General features: G+C 40.1%; 1 non-coding gene across 1 annotated transcript; it reads right to left on the reverse strand.

Moving 5' to 3' along the window:
• Positions 1-7,871: 7,871 nt before the first annotated feature.
• Positions 7,872-7,978, reverse strand: LOC131219751 (small nucleolar RNA R71). Its single transcript, XR_009158396.1, has one exon. It is a non-coding gene; the product is annotated as a small nucleolar RNA R71 (small nucleolar RNA).
• Positions 7,979-19,382: the final 11,404 nt, after the last annotated feature.

Raw genomic sequence — 19,382 nt, forward strand, 5'->3', positions numbered from 1 at the left:
AAATCAAATCCTAAATTTACCACACTTGCATGCATCAATAAAAGTTAGCAAATGGGACACCCAAAACATAGTGTAGGTGGGTATGGGCGTCCCACCCTAGCTGAACTTTCTGGACTATGCAGGCCCACCAAGTGGGCCACACTCATCATCATTAGAAATGGAAGAAAGAAGAGGGAAAAGGAAGAACATCCCGGCCATAGGGAGAAGGCTCTGCTACTATTGAGCATTCCCCAACACAATCACACCCACACATTTCATTCACATTCATATCACACCATGGATCTTCATCATGCATGATCTATATTTAAGATGAATGGTTGGGATGCCATCCCAACCATGATGCAAGGGTCTAGATGACCTATCATGCTATGAAATCAAAGGAAACCACCATAATGGGGTCCATAGAGGAAAGCCCCATGCATGGGTCATGCATACATAAGATAAGCCATTTGGCCACATCTAAGGGATTGTGTAGGATCTCCACCATTGATTGGTGGGTCCTACACTTCTCAAAAGAAGAAAAGAGAAGATCTAAGCTATGGAAAAGGAATGTGTACATTTAGAGGAGCACTCACCTAAAGATCTTCACTAAAATTTAGATCACCAAGCTTTAAATGCTCCAAGTAATCAAGATTGATGGGATTAGGATGGATGGATTAAGAGAGATTGGAGAAGAAAGGGAAGAAAAGGGGCTGGAATGGTGGGACGTCCAAGCTCTCTCTAGCTTGGGAGAATGAAATGAGAAGGGAGAAATGAGGGAGAGAAGAGAGAGGAAAAGCTTGTAGGAAAAGCAATGATGGTCTCTCTAAAAGAGACCACCTAGATAAGAGAATTCCATCATTTCTCTCTAGGGAAGAGTTGCATGGGGTAGAGAAACTCATCATAGGCTAGCAAAAGAAGAGCTATATGATGGCTATAGGGTAACGATGGGTGGTGTTTGGGTAGTGGGCAGTGTAGGATATGGAACTTTAGGTGGTGTATGGTTGGTGTGTGTTGGAACTTGCACCAAGGAATGAGCCATCATGGAAAAATGTGTACACCACTCCTAGGTGGGCCACATGATCATGATCAAGGGCTAGAAAATGAGATGTACACAACTTATGATCCACACATCGGATAGACGTAAAAGATTCAGCGTCGAAACTGCAACGACGATGCAAATAAGATGGCATAGGTTTCGGCTTGATCCGAGTCGGGTCAACATGACTGGACTTAAGGATGACCGCAAATACTATCCGGGGGTCGTGGGTCACCGAGATTCGACTGGTAGGACCGTAGGAATAAGAGAAATGAAATGCACACTCATACACACACATGCACACACACGCACTCAGGTCAGGTCTTATAGTGGAGCTGTCATCCAAGAGTTTCTTCTTCGCTTCTTAGTTTTTAATGTTTTCTTTTAAGGTTTTAGATCCAATCATGTCTATGGTTGGCTAAATCCCTTAGCTTGGGCTAAGGGGTGAAGCTTATAGCATGATTGAGATGTTTTTCTTGTTTGATTTTTGTTCTTGTTGAACTTCTTTGATTCTAATTTGATATTTAAGGAATACTTTCATTTTTAATGGTTTGTTATGAATCAAATTATAATAGATCTGCAGTAGCTTTGAGTATCTTCTTTTTCTAATTTAAGATTGTGAAGATAGTAAATCCTGTTGTTCGCCATCGTCCCTTGGGCATGGTTGGGTGATGGAATCTCTTCTAACCTTCACAATTCTTCTATGTTCGGTGGTGGGATTGGCATATCCTATTGTTTGCCATTGTCTCTAGGGCATGGTTAGATGATGGAATTACTTCCAATCCTCACAACTCTCATCCATTGAGAATTGGGTCAATGAAAGTTGAGATTTATTTTATTGATATATGTTCCAATGGGATAGGATAACACTCTAATTCTAATTGAATTCCTTCAATCAAATAAGGAAACATCTTAATAGCTGCAAGTGTGTCACGCCCCAAACGTGGAAATCGGGCTCACAAAATTCTCGATTGCCGAATCCAATGCTGATAGCCTCCGTAGTACCCCATTCTCGGCTCCTAGCGTCCATACGCCAGGTTCTGATCCTGGGATCCTACAAGGAGGATTATCCAATGTACATTTGTCTCATAAGAAGCATAACCACAACTATACCCAAATCATAAAGGCAACATCATCATCCATATCCATTAATATAAACATTTAAATATAATGTTGAAAGAGAAATACATATGTCAAAAATCAAAACTCCAGAAGACCGCTGCACGCTCCAAGCTTAACGCTGCTGCAACTTAACGCCACTTGCAAGCATCTATCGTGCATAAGCTTATAGAAAACTTAGAGGGTGGTGAAAGTGTGTGCCTAAGATAAGTGCTAAGTATTCAATAAAGCCTATAAATCATACATCAACGAAATAAGCAAAATGCTGATAAGATCATAAATCATACGATATCAGAGTAAGCGAAAATATACTGATAAGTCCATAAGTCATATAATATCAGACTATGCAATATAAATCATAATGATCCAAATATCATATACTGCCAATGCAATGCAATATGCAGATCCTGCCAAGTCCATCTAAGCCATATAAGTGCAGAAATGTAGTAACCAAAATGTCGTATGCCGCAGATGAAATGCAGTATGCGATGTAAATGAAATGACCAAGCTGGAGTGTGAAGTCGGGATGATAGTATATAGTATCGCAGGCTACGAGGTCCATCACAAGGGAATTTTATCCAAACCAATCCCATACCTAAATTTGGATAGTCAAACACAATGTGGTAAACTCCTGATCTCAGGTTAGTCACGTGCCCCAACTAAAATCCTGGCCATTATGAAGGTACATGTAATAAATAGTTGCACACCACCAGCCTGAGTGGATAGTGGATAAATGAATGAATAAGTCAAGTATTGAGTACGCAACTCCTGCACAGTAGCCTGTCAACCACTGGTAGCTCACCCAGTGTGGTTGCTCGCCCAAGCCTCAACCCTACCCACATCACACCTGCCCACATTAGCGTCCGCCCACATGTGCCTGCCCACATGTGCAACAGTGATGGGGTGCCATAATATTATGTCAGTCCTCATATCAAGTCTACATATCAATACAGTTTTTCTCTTGGATATCACTGGGGTCTATTACACTCCACACTGACTGTCGCCTCCCTAGCCACATAGCCCAGCGAGTGGAAGAGACCACACTATCTGCCTGACCAGCAGTCTGCCAATACCTACTCGGCTCATCAATAGTGGACCCATTTGCGAGCTGGTCAAACTCAGCTTATCTTATAGCCTCCTCACTTGGATAGATAAGGCCATACCTCCTTCCAACTGACCACGACACAGTGGGAGACACGACCTCATGGTATAGGCACTGACATTCATATTCCACTCGGTCTAGACGTTAGAGCATCTCCTAGTACCAAGGAGGTTCTGGGACTTTCACCCAAGGACATCTTACGTGCCCACAGTGCTAGAACCAAACATTTTCGGTGTCCCATCTGGCCATCCACGATGTGTCTGTGAAGGCCACGACCCTGATGTCACTAGGGTGTATAATGATCATGTAACACATATGCGAGATGCATGAGTCACATTGTCCAGTCATGCCACAATTCTACGCATACCACGTGCTCATGTGGGTAACTCCTATCAGTGAGTCCTATAAGTATCTGTCCAATGACATATGCTATGATCAGTCACTTCTCATATCAAGCATACATATGATGTGTATGACATGAGTCATGGAATTATACTAAGCATGTTATAAAGTAATGAACTATCCTTATAACGCAGACGGGCTTAAACGGCCTACACACAATAAGTATGGGCCTATTAATGGGCCTTAAGGAGAGTTACAGTGCAGACATTTAACCAACATTGTACTTACAATGTGGGTGTCAAACCATCATTACTCCTAAGGCATAGCCCATTATAAACATTATTACATAAACCATGGTGCAATCACACATTGAAATGGGCCTTATGTACATCCCATTGGGCCTCGACCCATGGGCCTTAGATACATCAAATGGGCAGCATAACATAGGCCTCATATATATCAAGGTGGGCCTCAACAACAGGCCACAAATACATCAAGATGGGCTTAAACACCTGGGCCTTATATATATCAAGATGGGCCTCAACCACGGGCCACAAATACATCAAGATGGGCCTAATCACATGGGCCTGATATATATACCAAGGTGGGCCTCAACAATGGGCCATAAATACATCAAGGTGGGCCTAATCACATGGGCCATAAATGCATCATCTATGGGCCTCATACGTGGGCCTCGTATACAACAAGTGGGCCGCACTGCTTGGGCCTCACCATCTACGCCATTCAACTATATGTTAAAGATCATTTTAGAGCATTTCATAAGATAAAAAAAAATATATATTAAAAGATTATTCAGACCACACACCAAGTAACAGTGGTGATAATGATTTCCGCCGTTAAATTCTCAAGGCCCACCATAACATTTATTTTCTATCCAATCTGGTCATAAGGTCACACAGACCTAGATTAAGAGAAAAATAAATTTCCTAATGATCCAAACTTTTGTGACAACTAAAGAGTTTCAATGGCAGAAGCTCAATCCCCACCACCTTTTTACTGGGTGGTCCACTTGATCCTAGATCTGTCTCATTCTTTAGCTCATGCCATGAAATGAGCTTTTAAAATGGTTAGACAGTTTGGATGCAACACATGCATCATGGTGGGGTCTACTAACCGTCCAACCAATGGAGTGGATGGTGTGGTAAAACACGTAGACCGTGGTGGGTCCCACCATCCAATGGTGTGGACGGTGTGAATAAAATAATACATCAATGGTGGGTCTCACGTGGGGCCCACCATAACATAAATTTTCCATCCAATCTACTACTAAGGTCACACAGACCTAGACGTAGAGGAAAAATAAATTTCATATTGACCCAAACTTCTGTAATACCCCAAAAGGGTTCAATGGTAGCCGTTCAATCACCTCTATTTCCTATGATGTGGGCCACCTAAGCCATGTATATGGCTGATTTTGGGAAGTGGGTCCATTACCCTAAGGGACCCACCAATGCACGACGTGGATGCTTAACACACATCACGATGGGGCCCATGTATGGGACCCCTGTCCTGCCCACCCATCCACGATGACGCCAGCAGCAGCAGCAGCTGCATGATTTTTTTTTTTTTTTTTTGAAAACTGATTTCTTACGGTTTTTCCCAGGTGGGGCCCACATTAGGTGGATCCACTCCACCCATTAGATTCCATAGCTCAAGACCGTCCAAATGAGCCCAATATGCACCATGTTTCGGCGACTAGAACATCAAGGTGGGTTTTCAACGGTAACAATATGATTTTCTATGCTATGGCCCGCCAGAAAACTGGATTGACTTCATTTTTTGGCTCAACGCCTAAAACGGGTCGAGGAATGGAATAGATGACGTGGATTGAATACATACATCAAGGTGGGGCCGACATGAGCGGCCCTTCCCTAAAGATCGAACCAAAGCTAATATTTGTATTTTCAGTTGACGTCCAGCATCCCTGGACGTTGGACGGTTTGAGCTTACCACCCATATAAGGTGGGCCCTGCTCAGGTGGGCCACCAAATGATGGATGGTGTGGATACAACACATATAAAAAGTGGGTCCCACCTATAGATGGCTTAGATAAAATACATGTTTCATGGTGGGGTCCATCTGGGTGGGCCACACGGCCACATCATCACATACAATAGGAAAAAAGAAAGAGAGAGGGAGGGAGAGAGAGACATACGTGTGATGGAGGGACCCCGAAACTATGGGCCCTCCTTTGCATGATTTACAATATACATCAAGTGGGTCCCATTACATGTGGGCCCACCGATTAACATCAATGGTGGAGATTCCTTCTCCATTAAAATAGAAGGTCTAGATGCCCTCTTTTCAATCTAGAAAGTAAACATCATGATGGGGTCCATAGAGAATGGCCTTATCATGGAATGATCATGAGAATCAAGGTGGGCCATCGGCTATGTCGAGGGTCTATAGTGAGATCCATACCATAATCGGTAGGCCCCACTTGGCCCATCATCAAAAGAATGAAATCTAAGCCTATAGAAGCACCCACCGTTCGATCTTCTTGGTCTGATGGAACGCTGATCTCCTTGTGCTTCTCTTTAATGGAAGATGATGAGAGATGAATGGCTAGGATAAAGGATTCTGGGGTGGGAAGTGGGCCACACACACTCACTCTTTTCTCATGGAAAAGCTTAGATGTCCACCACTCTTTCTTTGCTTGGTTGCTTGGAAAATGTGAAGAGAAAGAGAAAGTGGATGGGTGGTTGTAAGAGAGGTGATAGGTGATGGAGTGATGGATGTGAGGTGATGGTGTACTTGACATGTATGGGTGTGTAAGAGAGAGGGTGAGAAATAGTTGACTTTGGGGTTGCTTGACTTAAGGAGAAAGAAAGCATTGATTGATTGATTGATGGGATATAATGTAGAGATTCCCTTGGGATTGCAAACGCACGGTGTTTTCCTTGAACTGAACGCGAGCCCACATCTCATGGCCCAGGTATCGAATTGGTATGCAAGACGTGGCATTGGAATCTCGATGACGGTGCGGTCGCAATGGTACAAGTCTCAGGTTGAGCCAACTCTGGAATACGGGACACGACTCAGGGTTGTGCACAAATGAAGTTTACGCATTGCGAGTCACCAGAATTCGACGGGAAGGATCGTGGGAGTCGACGGAACAGTACAAACTAGGATATAGGTCTTACAAAGTGGATCCTTAGGCACCCTAGTTCCCACCTTTGAATTCTTAAGTTTCCAATTAAATACCTCATGATTACTTCCTTTTATTCCCAATATAGATTTAAATCTTCTTCTAGTTTTGATTCTAGTTACTTTTAGAATACACACGAGTTTAGTCCCTATGGATTCGACCTCGGTCTTACTGAGATTATTACTACATCGGGACCCTACACTTGGGGTTATGAATAAGTTTTTGGTGTCGTCACTGGGGATTAATGGTTTCATTTTTTTGAGGTTAACTAGCTTTGGAATTAGGTTAAGATTAGAGTTTATTTACTTTCTATTTTTAGGTTAGGTTTCTCTGAATTACTTTTAGAAACTAACTTATCTTTTTATTTCTAGGTTAGGAACTTTCTTAATTTTCTTTTAGAAACTAACTTGCTTTTCTGTTTTGTAGGATCTTAATATATAAACTTCTAATTTGGTAACTTCTTTCTAATTTTCTCTCTTTCTTTTTCTAGATTTCTAATTGCTTTAGTTCTCTTTCTCTTTTAGGTTTAGGTTAGCTTAGTTACTTGAGGGCTGAGAGTGTTTCATGCCCAAGTGGGTCCGGGATAACACTTGATGTCTCTTGAGTGAATGAGGATTAGTTAAGGGGATATCTATCCATCATAGGATTAAAACCACCAGAGATCCTCAGAGTTAACTGAAGTTACGACTGCCAATCAACCTCCAAATCCTCCTCTACCTAGGGTTGAGGAAATTCAAGATGAAAACGAGGTGCATTAAGCACCCCCACCATACTTTATGAGATTATTTACAACCAGCGGGGGTGAGCACACCTTCATGCATGGATTTTTCAGAAAACACGAGAAACATGGATATCAAGCCAAGTGTGATCCAACTCTTCCAAAATTCCATGGACTTGAATATGAAAATCGATATTTACACTTGAAAGAGTTTGATGAGATCATAACCACTTTATACTTTCCTAATGTGACTGAGGACACAGTCAGGCTGAGACTCTTTCCCTTTTCTTCGAAAGAGAAAGCTAAGATGTGGTTGCATTCATTATGGCCACGATCTATTGGTAGATAGAACGACATGACAAGGGAGTTCATAAAGAAAACTTTTCCATACCATAAAACGAACACCCTTAGAAAGTCAATTATGAACTTTGCCCAAAAGGAAGATGAAACATTCTTCCAATGTTGGGAGCGGTTCGAGGATCTTGTTAGTTCATGCCCACAACACGGTTTTGAAACGTGGTGCATCACAAACTTCTTCTATGATGGGCTGACATCTTCCATACGCTAATTGGTCAAGACAATGTGCAATGGGGAATTTATGAATAAAAATGTCGATGATGTGTAGGATTATTTTGATAGACTTGCTGAAAATGCATAATCATGGGACATCTCCCCAAAACCTAGCACCACTTCTAAGCCTACTCAATCAAAGGAGAGAGACAAAATATATCTTTTGAAAGAAGAAGATGATATAAATGTTAAAGTGGCTAATCTCACAAGGAAACTTGAGGCCAAGGAACTCAAAAAGGATAAGGCTAAGGAAACTTTTTACGATATTTGTTCTTGTAATATTCATACAACTGAAAATTATCTAACAATACTTTCTTTTCAAGAAATTCTGAATGAGCAATCAAATGTCGTAAACAATTACCAGAGGCCTTTCAAAGGACCCACCTCTAATACTTACAATCTTAGTTGGAGAAATCATCCAAATTTCAGTTGGAGGAATAGACAAACTGCTACTCCTCAAGGATTCCCTAATAAAATTCTGAATTAAGAGAAACCTCAAGAGGATCTGGTCCTAAAGCATCTTCAAAATTAAGAGCTTTTCAATCAGGGTATGCTACAAGCCTTTCATGACCTTACAAAGGTCATATATGGGCTTGAGACAAAAAATACGATTGGGGAAAAAGGAAGCCTTCCAGCTCAACCTCTTCCCAATCCAAAATAGCAATACGAGGTCAGTGACCCAAGCTCTTCAAATCAGATGGAGCAAACTAAATCTATCACCACTCTTAGGAGTAGGAAGACCATTGATAAAACTATTCTGTTTAGGGCTAAAAAGCCTAAGGACTCGGAAGAAGTCAACAATGATAGATCTAACACTACTCCACAAGTTTTTGAACTGGAACCTCAAAGCAAGCTGATTGCTCTATTTTTTCCAACGGTTGATTGTACCAAAACCTTTCTCTAACTCTCAGGACATTCTAGAGGTGTTGAAATAAGTGAAGGTCAACATTCCTCTACTGGATGGTGTTAAATAAATACCTTCATATGCCAAATTTCTGAAAGACTTATGTACGATTAAAAAACGACAAAATATTCAAAAAAAATCTTCTTAACAGAAAAAGCGAGTGCCATCTTAAAGCAAGATGTGCCACAAAAGTACAAAGATTGTGGTAGCCCAACCATCGCTTGTGTAATTGGGAATTACCGGATTAAGCATGCACTTCTTGACTTAGGAGCGAGCATAAATCTGATCCCATACTCGGTCTATGAACAACTGGGTTTAGGTGAATTAAAACCCACCCGGACCACATTACAACTTGTCGATCGCTCAGTTCGTGTACCGAGAAGGATAATTGAGGATGTGTTGGTCCAGGTTGATAAATTTTACTACCCAGCAGATTTTATCATCCTGGATACTCAACCCATCGTAGACATGAGCACTCAAATTCAAGTCATTCTTGGTCTCCCATTCCTTGCCACATCAAATCTAATCATTAATTGTTGGAATGGAGTCATGAATTTGTCTTTTGGGAATATGACATTGAAGCTCAATATCTTTTTCAATATGAGCAAACAGGCAGAGGATGGTGACGATGCTCACGATATTAAGTTGATTGATTCTTTTGTGGAAGATAAAACACTTCTGACCTTATCCTCTGACCCTCTAGAGACGTGCCTGGCCCACTCCCATGATTTAGATGATGATATGATTAGGGAAATGGGAACCATGCTGGATACCATGCCAGTACTTGAAGTTAATCGGTGGAGGCCACGATTTGAAGAATTATTCCAAAATAATGAGTGCCTCTACCGTTTAACCTCAGGGCACTAAAGCATGACCTAAAACCTTTACCCTCTGATTTGAAATGTGTCTATTTAGGTCAAGATGAGACATACCCGGTAGGGCTGAAAGTCAGGTGGGTTCAACCCGACCGACCTGACATTGGGTTAGGCTCAGGTAGGATGTGTTGGGTTTAGTCTCGAGCTTAGGCTATATAAACACCAACCCAATAAAGGGTGGGTTGGGCTTGGGTTGAGGTCTCAGGTTGTCCGACCCAACCTGAACCCCATCGTTATATAAGTTATAAATGATAATTGAGTGTAGATAATATGTGTTGAAGGCAATAGGAAATTCTAGTGCCTTCAAGTCTTATTGGTCCATGCCATTTCTGATGACTCAAGCTAATAAGATATGCTAGATTTCTCTCTCAAATAGATTGCTTACTACACAACATGACTTTTAAATGAGTAGTCCTATATTTTAGCTTGTTTGTTTAGAAAAAATGAAGTTCTTTACCATAAATAACTAATATATAATTAATAAAATCATAGGTCCAAAAAATAAAATGTGTATTGAAATATATTAGACAAATGTAATAATGAAAATATTAGCATGTATCCACCCAACCAACCCGATCAACCCGAACGAGCCCGCTTGGGTTGGGCTTAGGTTAAGAATTCCCAACCCGAGGTTGGGTTGGGTTGGGTTAGGGTTGAGGTATAGGAACCTTGGGTTGGGCTAGGGTTGAGTATCAACCCGACCCAACCCGCCTGACTTTCAGCCCTAATACTCGATGGTGATTTCATCCGACCTTGAGAAAGAATAGGAGAGTATGCTTATCTCTACTCTTATTGAGCACAAAGGAGCCTTGGATGCTCGATTGCAGACCTCAAGGGAATTGACCATTTGATTTGTACTCACCGCATTTATCTAGAGGATAATGCGAAGACCTACCAGCAACCACAACATAGATTAAATCTAAAAATGAAGGAAGTGGTTAAGGCTAATGTACTTAAACTATTGAATGTGAGTATTAAATACCCTATATCCGATAGTTAATGGGTGAGTCCAACTCAGGTGGTTCCTAAGAAGTTCGAAATTACCATCGTAGCCAATGCCAACAATGAACTCGTGCCAACTAGAGTTACTACTGGTTAAAGAATGTGCATTGACTACAGGAAATTGAATACCATCACGAGGAAGGACTACTTTCCTTTGCCCTTCATTGATCAAATTTTGGAAAGGCTAGCTGGTCACTCGTGCTATTGCTTCCTTGATGGGTATTCGAGCTACAACCAGATAGAGATAGCTCTTAAAGATCACGAAAAGACTACATTCACACATCCTTTTTGTACCTTTACTTACCAAAGGATGCTATTTGGACTGTGTAATGTCCCCACCACTTTTCAGCGATGCATGATGAGTATTTTTTCTGACATGGTTGAGCAATATCTAGAGGTCTTCATGGATGACTTCTCTGTCTTTGGTCCATCCTTTAACGATTGTTTGGAGAATTTTAAATATGTGTTGAAGTGATGTGAGGAAAAGAATTTGGTGCTAAATTGGGAGAAATGTGATTCCATGGTTCATAAGGGAATTGTTCTTGGACATATTATATCGTCTAAGGGAATTAAGGTAGATAAAGTGAAAATTGATCTTATCTCTACCCTACCTCCACTCAAGAGCATATGAGATGTGCAATCCTTCTTAGGACACGCCGGGTTTTATAGAAGATTCATAAAGGACTTTAGTCACCTCTCTCATCCTTTATGTAATCTACTTCAAAAGGATGTACCATATGAGAGGACTGAGTAATGCCAAGAAGCTTTTTTTAAGCTCAAGGGCATGTTGACTACTGCACCTATCATGCAGCTACTCAATTGGAGCATTCCTTTTGAACTTACGTGTGATGCGTCTGACTATGTTATTTGGGTGGTGTTAGGCTAGAGTAAAGAAAAGAAGTCCTACATTATTCATTATGCAAGTAGGACTCTAAATCCTGCCCAAGTGAATTACTCTACTATGGAAAATAAACTCTTGGCCGTGGTATTCACTTTGGACAAATTTAGATCCTATTTGATTGGATCTAAGATCATCATTTACACTGATCATGAGGTTCTCAAGTACCTTCGTTCTACGAATGATTCCCTTGAGACGACACCTATAAACGACATGTTCCCTGACGAACAATTATTTAAAGTTTTCCACTCACCTTGGTTTGCTGATATTGTTAATTATCTTGCCACAGGTTTCACACCAACACATTGGATTACGCAAGATAAGAATAAATTTTTCACTGAGGTACGTAAATTCTTCTAGGATGATCCATATTTGTTTAAATATTGCCTATATCAGATTCTAAGGAGATGTGTGCTAGACAATGAATACCAAAGTGTCATCTCCTTCTATCACTCTCAGGCCTGTGGTGGTCACTTTTTGCTAAAAAGAACACGACTAAAATTCTGAAATGTGGCTTTTACTAGCCCACTATGTTCAGAGTTACTCATGAGTTTTGCAAAGCTTGTGGGTGTTGTCAAAAGTTAGGAGCATTGTCCCGTCGTAATATGATGCCTCTGAATCCAATTCTTATCATTGAAGCATTTAATTGTTGGGGCATCGATTTCATGAGACCATTCCCCCAATCCTTTAGGAATTTGTACATTTTGCTAGCAGTAAACTATGTCACTAAATAGGTCAAAGCAATCCCATGCCGAAATAATGACCATCACACGGTCATAAAATTCTTGTAAGAAAACATCCTTTCCCGATTCAGAATGCCTCGAGCCATCATTAGTGATGAAGGCTCACATTTTTGTAATAGGCCATTTACAAACTTAATGAAGAAATACGACATCTCGCATAAGGTGAGCACTCCATACCACCCACAAACAAGTGGGCAAGCTGAGATTTCTAACAGAAAAATTAAACACATTTTGGAAAAAATGGTTAACCCTGACCGAAAGGATTGGTTAATCCAATTGACCGATGCTTTATGGGCTTACCATAAACCCTTTAAAACTCCCATTGGAATGTCTCCCTTTAGACTTGTCTATTGGAAAGCTTGCCACTTACTTGTGGAATTGGAACATAGAGCCTACTGGGCTATTAAGAATTTGAACTTTGATTTGGACAATATTGGCTCGCTGCGCAAATTACACTTGAATGAACTCGAGGAAATCCAGAACGATGCATACGATAACTCGAGAATTTACAAGGACAGGATGAAGGTGTTCGATGATATGAACATCCTTCAGAAATCATTGTTGATCGGCCAAAGAGTTCTTTTGTATAATTCACGGTTACATCTTTTTTTGGGTAAACTCCAATAGCGTTGGACCAACCCTTTCATTCTTACTAATGTCTATCCTCATGAGGCCATCGAGATAATGAATACGAACAATGGCAATGCTTTTAAAGTAAATGGACATCGTTTAAAGCCATTTATTGAGAAATTTGATTCAGAGGATCCCTCTGACTGATCCTATATATCAGGATTGATATCCTAGTTTGATGGAGGTATAGTTAGGTTTATTGCTTTCATAAGATTTAGGACTAAGGAAGTTTATTTATTTTTGTTTGTTTAGTTTTATTTTGTGCTAACCCATTTTATACTGAAATTCATGGAAAAGCTTCAAATTTCCTTCCTCCAGGTACTATCTTTCCATCACTACTACTTCCTTTCTTTTTCGTTGCCTCATGTGCATTACATGCCTATTTCTTTTACATCGAGGACAATGTAGATTTTAGGTTAGGGTGTGGATAAGGTAAACTGATTAGTATTTTGTTTAGTTTTGAGCAGAAATGATGAAATTTTTAAAATTTTCAAGCTGAAAATTGTTTGGAAGTGATAGTTTGTGTATTAAGAATGTCTTGAGTAGGATAATAAGATGAAGATTGAATCTTGAATTGTTGGAGTTTAATCACCCGAGTAGACTTTCACTTAGGGTTCTCGAATGATTAAGAAGGAAATCTATATATCATGTTAATCTAAATCACAAAACACTTTCAATTTGCTTCATTGGGATATGCTAGGATTTCTGATTAGTAGCATGTGAATCATTGATAGATGTTGAGAATTGAGTCTGGAGAATTTTATCTACCTTAAAAGATGAAAAACCAGTTAAAAAATAGGAGATCGACAAAAAAGCCACGAATGATGAGAAGAATGAAGAATGACAACATCTTTGAGGAGAATGAAAAAGGTCTCTAAAAAGGATGTAATGTTTGAAAAAGAATGAATAAGAGTAACCGTCGATATAAGATCAAAAACTTAAAAAAGAAGGAAAAGGTGAATATGTTTAGTACTTGAGTTTTTAACTAATTGTGATGTGATGAACATGGCTAACATTATGAACTGATAGTGTGTTCATGGGGAGTAAGTTGATATTCACCAAGCACATTGAAAAAAAAAAAAACTTGATACATGAGTTTATGATTTTAAAACCAATAAAGAACCTATTTGATTGATTGCTTATGTGATTCGACTCTAGGTTTTAAAATCTCACTTTCTTTTCTTAACACTACTCATTCATACTTGATTGCACAAAAGATTGTCTTCTAAAAGAGGTTTTGAACTTTGAAGATGGAAGATTATTTTACGCATATTTTTACTTAGGACTAGCAAAATGCTAGTTGGGGAGTGTGTTGAGACTCAAATATTGCATATTTTCTCCCATTTATATCTTGGTTTTATGAACATAATAATGCTTAATGGTATATTTTATACATGTTTGTATTGCAAGGTGAGTTTAAAAGATTGGATTGAAAAGAATGCTAAAAGCATGGATTTAAGGATTAAGAATTGCTAAAGCAAAGATTGGATCTTTAGCAACCAAGATTGAAGATTTCAAGACCCCAAGATTTAAGAAAACCAAGTAGAGAAGGAAGGAAGTTGGAAGAACAAAGTGCTAAAATTCACTTCACAATCTGTGTCATCGACCAGTGTTCGATGACATCGAAGCCATCTTTCCATGACATCAAATACAGGTCGATGACATCGAATTTTCACAGGAAAATCAAGTTGGTTGTTGGACATATTGGATACAATTCTTGATGAATCGAAGACATGTTCAATGACTCGAAGAAGATGCTCGATGATATCGAAGACCGTTCGATGGCATCGAATTTATCGAAGAAATTGAAGCAACGCATTGGACTATTTTAGACACTTTTTCGATGGATTGATCACCCTTTAATGACATTGAAGGACTTCTCGATGACATTGAAGGAAGGTTGGATGACACAGAGACTTACGTAGTGCGAAAGGAGAAAATGCGCGACCTCCGAATTCAAACCCCTTCAATAACATCGAAGGCTGTTCGATGACATTCAAGGCATTACGCAGAGTTACGCAGACTTCGTAAATTTGAGGCGGTTTTACGATTTTACGGAAACTAGCTTATAAATATGGGTTTCCTAAGTGTTTTTAGGAGATCTAGGGTTTTAAGGAGCAAAGCAAAGGGGTGGAGCCATCATCCAAGAGTTGCTTTTTCTCTTCTTCTTAGTTTTTAATGCTTTCTTCAAAGGTTTTAGATCCAATCATGTTTATGGTTGGCTAAATCCCTTAGCTAGGGCTAAGGGGTGAAGTTTGTAGCATGATTGTGATGTTTTTCTTGTTTGATTCTTGTTCTTGTTGAACTTCTTTGATTCTAATTTGATATTTAAGGAATATTTTTAGTTTTTAATGGTTTGTTATGACTCAAATTACAATAGATCTGCAGTAGCTTTGAGTATCTTCTTTTTTTGATTTAAGATTGTGAAGATAGGAAATCCTGTTATTCGCCATCGTCCCTTGGGCATGGTTGGGTGATGGAATCTCTTCTAACCTTCACAATTCTTCTATGTTCGGTTGTGGGATTGGTATATTCTGTTGTTTTCCATTGTCTCTAGGGCATGGTTAGATGATGGAATCACTTCCAATCCTCACAACTCTCATTGTTGAGAATTAGGTCAATGAAAATTCAGATTAATTTTATCGATATATCTTCCAATTGGATAAGATAGGACTCCAATTCCAATTGAGTTCCTTGAATCAAATAAGGAAACATCTTAATAGCTGCAAGTGGATCCCTGGGCACCCTAGTTCCCACCTTTGAATTCTTAAGTTTCTAATTAAATACCTCACAATTACTTCCTTTGATTCTCAATTCAGATTTAGATATTCTTCTAGTTTTAATTCTAGTTACTTTTACAATACACACGAGTTTAGTCCCTGTGGATTCGACCTCAGTCTTACTGAGATTATTACTACATCACGACCCTACACTTGGGGTTATGAACACAGTGTCCCATCGTAACCAGCTTCTCCGATTCCGTTGGGGTTCAGCAAGGTGACCACCCAACCATCGGCTGAGCAGCCTGTTGACATCAGTCCTAGGGAGTTGGTTTTGAAGGAGGCTATTATGGTTGAGATTCGTTCGAAAATCAAATTTCAGACTTCATTCAAATCCGAGTAGTCCTTTACGAAGTCCCCGGGGACCCAGCTAAAGGGGAGATAGCCATATTCATGGTCACCCTCCAGTGTGGACTCTAGCTTGTAATAGATCCGTTTGTAAGGGCTATAATGGCGTGACTGAAATTGACTCCTTGTCAGCTCATCTCAAATGCTTAGAGGGCACTGCTGGGGACATACATCCTCTGGTTTCAGTTCAGGAACAATGAGCTAACCCCAGAGGATTTTGTCTATTTGTCCCAGAACAAGCACAACCCTGTGCAGCCGAGCTGGTACTACTTCTTAGCATGGGCGAATCGAGGCTGAAGCCTTATCTCCAATCTCCCGATTTCCAACAAGGATTGGAAGAACAAATGGTTCTGGGCGTCAGGAGAATGGGAAGCGCCCGCTGCCGAGCTAGCTAATGTGGGAGCTTGGAAATATGTGCGGCCAAGGACTACACTTGGGGATGCCTTCTTTGGATGAGATAGCACGGGAGCATATGTTGGTCAAACGGAGCCAACCCTAAAGGCGATCAGACCATATTTCCCCATAACAGTGGGCCCTATGAAGGTTTCAATGATGGGCATCCTTAGCACCGCTTCTTCTTGTGGTGTGGTCCACATGAGCCTTAGATCCCCTTATTTTTTGAGTATTAACATAAATTGATATGGAAAAATGGATGGACAGTGTACATAAAATTAATACGTCATGGTGGCACCTCGGTGGCCGCTCGAAGCTTCCACCTATCCCGAGCTCGAAATAGGCGGGGGTAGTACTTAATCCGCACCCAGAGTAAATACCCCAGATATTGCCTCATCCCACGACAAAATATAGTACCATTCAAAAAACATTTATTGTAGTATAAAATTCTTAAGGCCAAATGTGTTGGATTGAAGGTTACGTCCGGTCAGTGCGTAACTTTCAACCTGTTAAGTACTTGTCACATCCAATCCTTCCAATAGGTTGGCTCCACCATGAGGATTATCTAATGTAAAAAATCAGTCCTGTAAAAATCAGTCCCATACACTCATTAACCGGATCACGTCATAGAAAACAATAAACATCCATTGATAAATAAAGAATACAAGTGCCATCCACTTGATGAGTGGATATGGCTATTTTTACACGAGATGTCTGTCATGGTGGGGCCAGCCTATTGGACGGGTAATTAGATTTCCCATGGACCTATTAGCTTGGAAGTTATCCATTGGGTGAATCATAACCCGTCATCCTACTAGTTGGACTTTAGACCTCCTCCACTGTGAGAGCAGCATAGCTTCCCGATTATAACATTAAAACCTGTTGGGATGGTGTGAAAGAAAATAAAAAAGAAAAGAAAATTATATCTGGTATGCATTAATGATTTTTTAAGATTTTGGGATCTTGTTTAAATAAATAGTGAAAATGTAAATAAAGTTTAGTGACGGTAACCTTGAATTTCGTGAGTGAATGTGATTAAGTATGATTGCATTTTGAAATTCAATATTTTTATTTTTATTTTTTTTCCACCTCCTTCCTATGGAAAATTTCTTAATACAGTTAGTTACAAAAACAACATGTTACGCCTCGAATTTCGAGGGTTAAGCAAAGTTCTACTCTTGAGATTCAGCACATTACTTATTCAACATGGATAATGATGTTTAGATGTCATTCATATTAATGCATTGAACATGAGTGAGATTATACTAAAGCAACATATCATACTCCAAAGATAAGCATACGGAAGTCCGAAGGTTATGTATTAAAATAAGTAAGCGATTCACAACTTCCAGAGTATGATGGTGTAACAGGGTTTAATATATACAAAATTTGTTTTAAAATAGACAAAATGAGAAAATGTAAGATGTCCAACTAAACAAGTATCCTAGCATCCCAGCGTTCCGACGAGTCAGCTCAAGGTCTACGTAGACCCGTTAGAAAGCTGACAGTAGGAGAACTCCTCCTCCTCCATGAAATCCTACTCTATCGCGTAAACCTCATCATCATCTGCATCTAAACCAGTGTCTAGTTTGTATTTTAAAACACCGTCCCAGAGTGGGAGTGAGTGATCAACTCAGTGGTACTATAAGGTAAAGCATAACATGTTATCAATTCAATCAAGTAGTAATGATAAAGCATCATAACAATCACTTCCTAGCTACTCTTGTTAATGCAGGAATGGAGTGTAAATAATGATGTATGCCCTCACATCAAAAGCTCCCTCAATAAGCGATGCCGACACCTTATCACATATACCAACACTACCTCCTGTGTGACTTCCATGCCTTTAAAGCATGTCCTAACTAATGCAGTGCTATGCATGGTCATGTTAGCCCAGTAATTAATTAAATTTATTCATACAACAGATTTGAGAAGCCAAGGTACCTCCCTTTATATCATTGACCCGAATTGAAGGATCCATCTAGGTTTGTCACTCCTAGTCAAGCACATACGATAGGTAAGTTGTGGGGTCATCACTCCCGATTGGAAGCAGTGGATAGGCAAGTTCATAATTTGTGCTCGCAGACACTACGGGGTGGCTCTAATCACCTCGGCGTAGGCCGACAGCTTGAACACGGTGTCCCATACCACCATGCTTAGCTCACGAGTTTGGGTTTGCATACTGGTCACTACGGGGTGGATGATCACCTCAGCGTCGGCTGACAACTCGAATATGGTTTCCCATACCACCATGCTTGACTCATGAGTCTTGGTATATCGTAGTACCATAGTTAAGGCGGGCCTTTACATCGGAGGGGGGTACCTTAGATTTAGGCAGTGGTGTCCGTACATGGTAAACACCCATTAGGCCAATCGATTTATTAGACAAGTTTGATTGGTACGAGCACACGCCAACTTAATGGACATGGAGTGCATAAGCACCCCTTATGGCCAACCACTATTGGTAATCATCATGTGACCCGGATTTGTCGAATATATCTGAGGTGACAGAATTAATTCAACCATCTGAATGGGGACTATTACCGTTTGCCTGGACTACAGCGTAGCCCCAATCCTACTCAGATGTAACAAGTAAACACATGTGACAATAATTCCAGTATTTGACAATCAGTCCAAACAAATCTCATTTGAGCATTTCATCAAACACATTGAACATGTCACCAACACTTGTATTTTATCCATAGATTGCATTGTGGCAAATATGATTACATGGAAGAAACTATACATATGGCAAATACACTGAATGAATA

The sequence above is a fragment of the Magnolia sinica genome, chromosome 11 (assembly GCF_029962835.1).
Source record: "Magnolia sinica isolate HGM2019 chromosome 11, MsV1, whole genome shotgun sequence".
Lineage (NCBI taxonomy): Eukaryota > Viridiplantae > Streptophyta > Magnoliopsida > Magnoliales > Magnoliaceae > Magnolia > Magnolia sinica.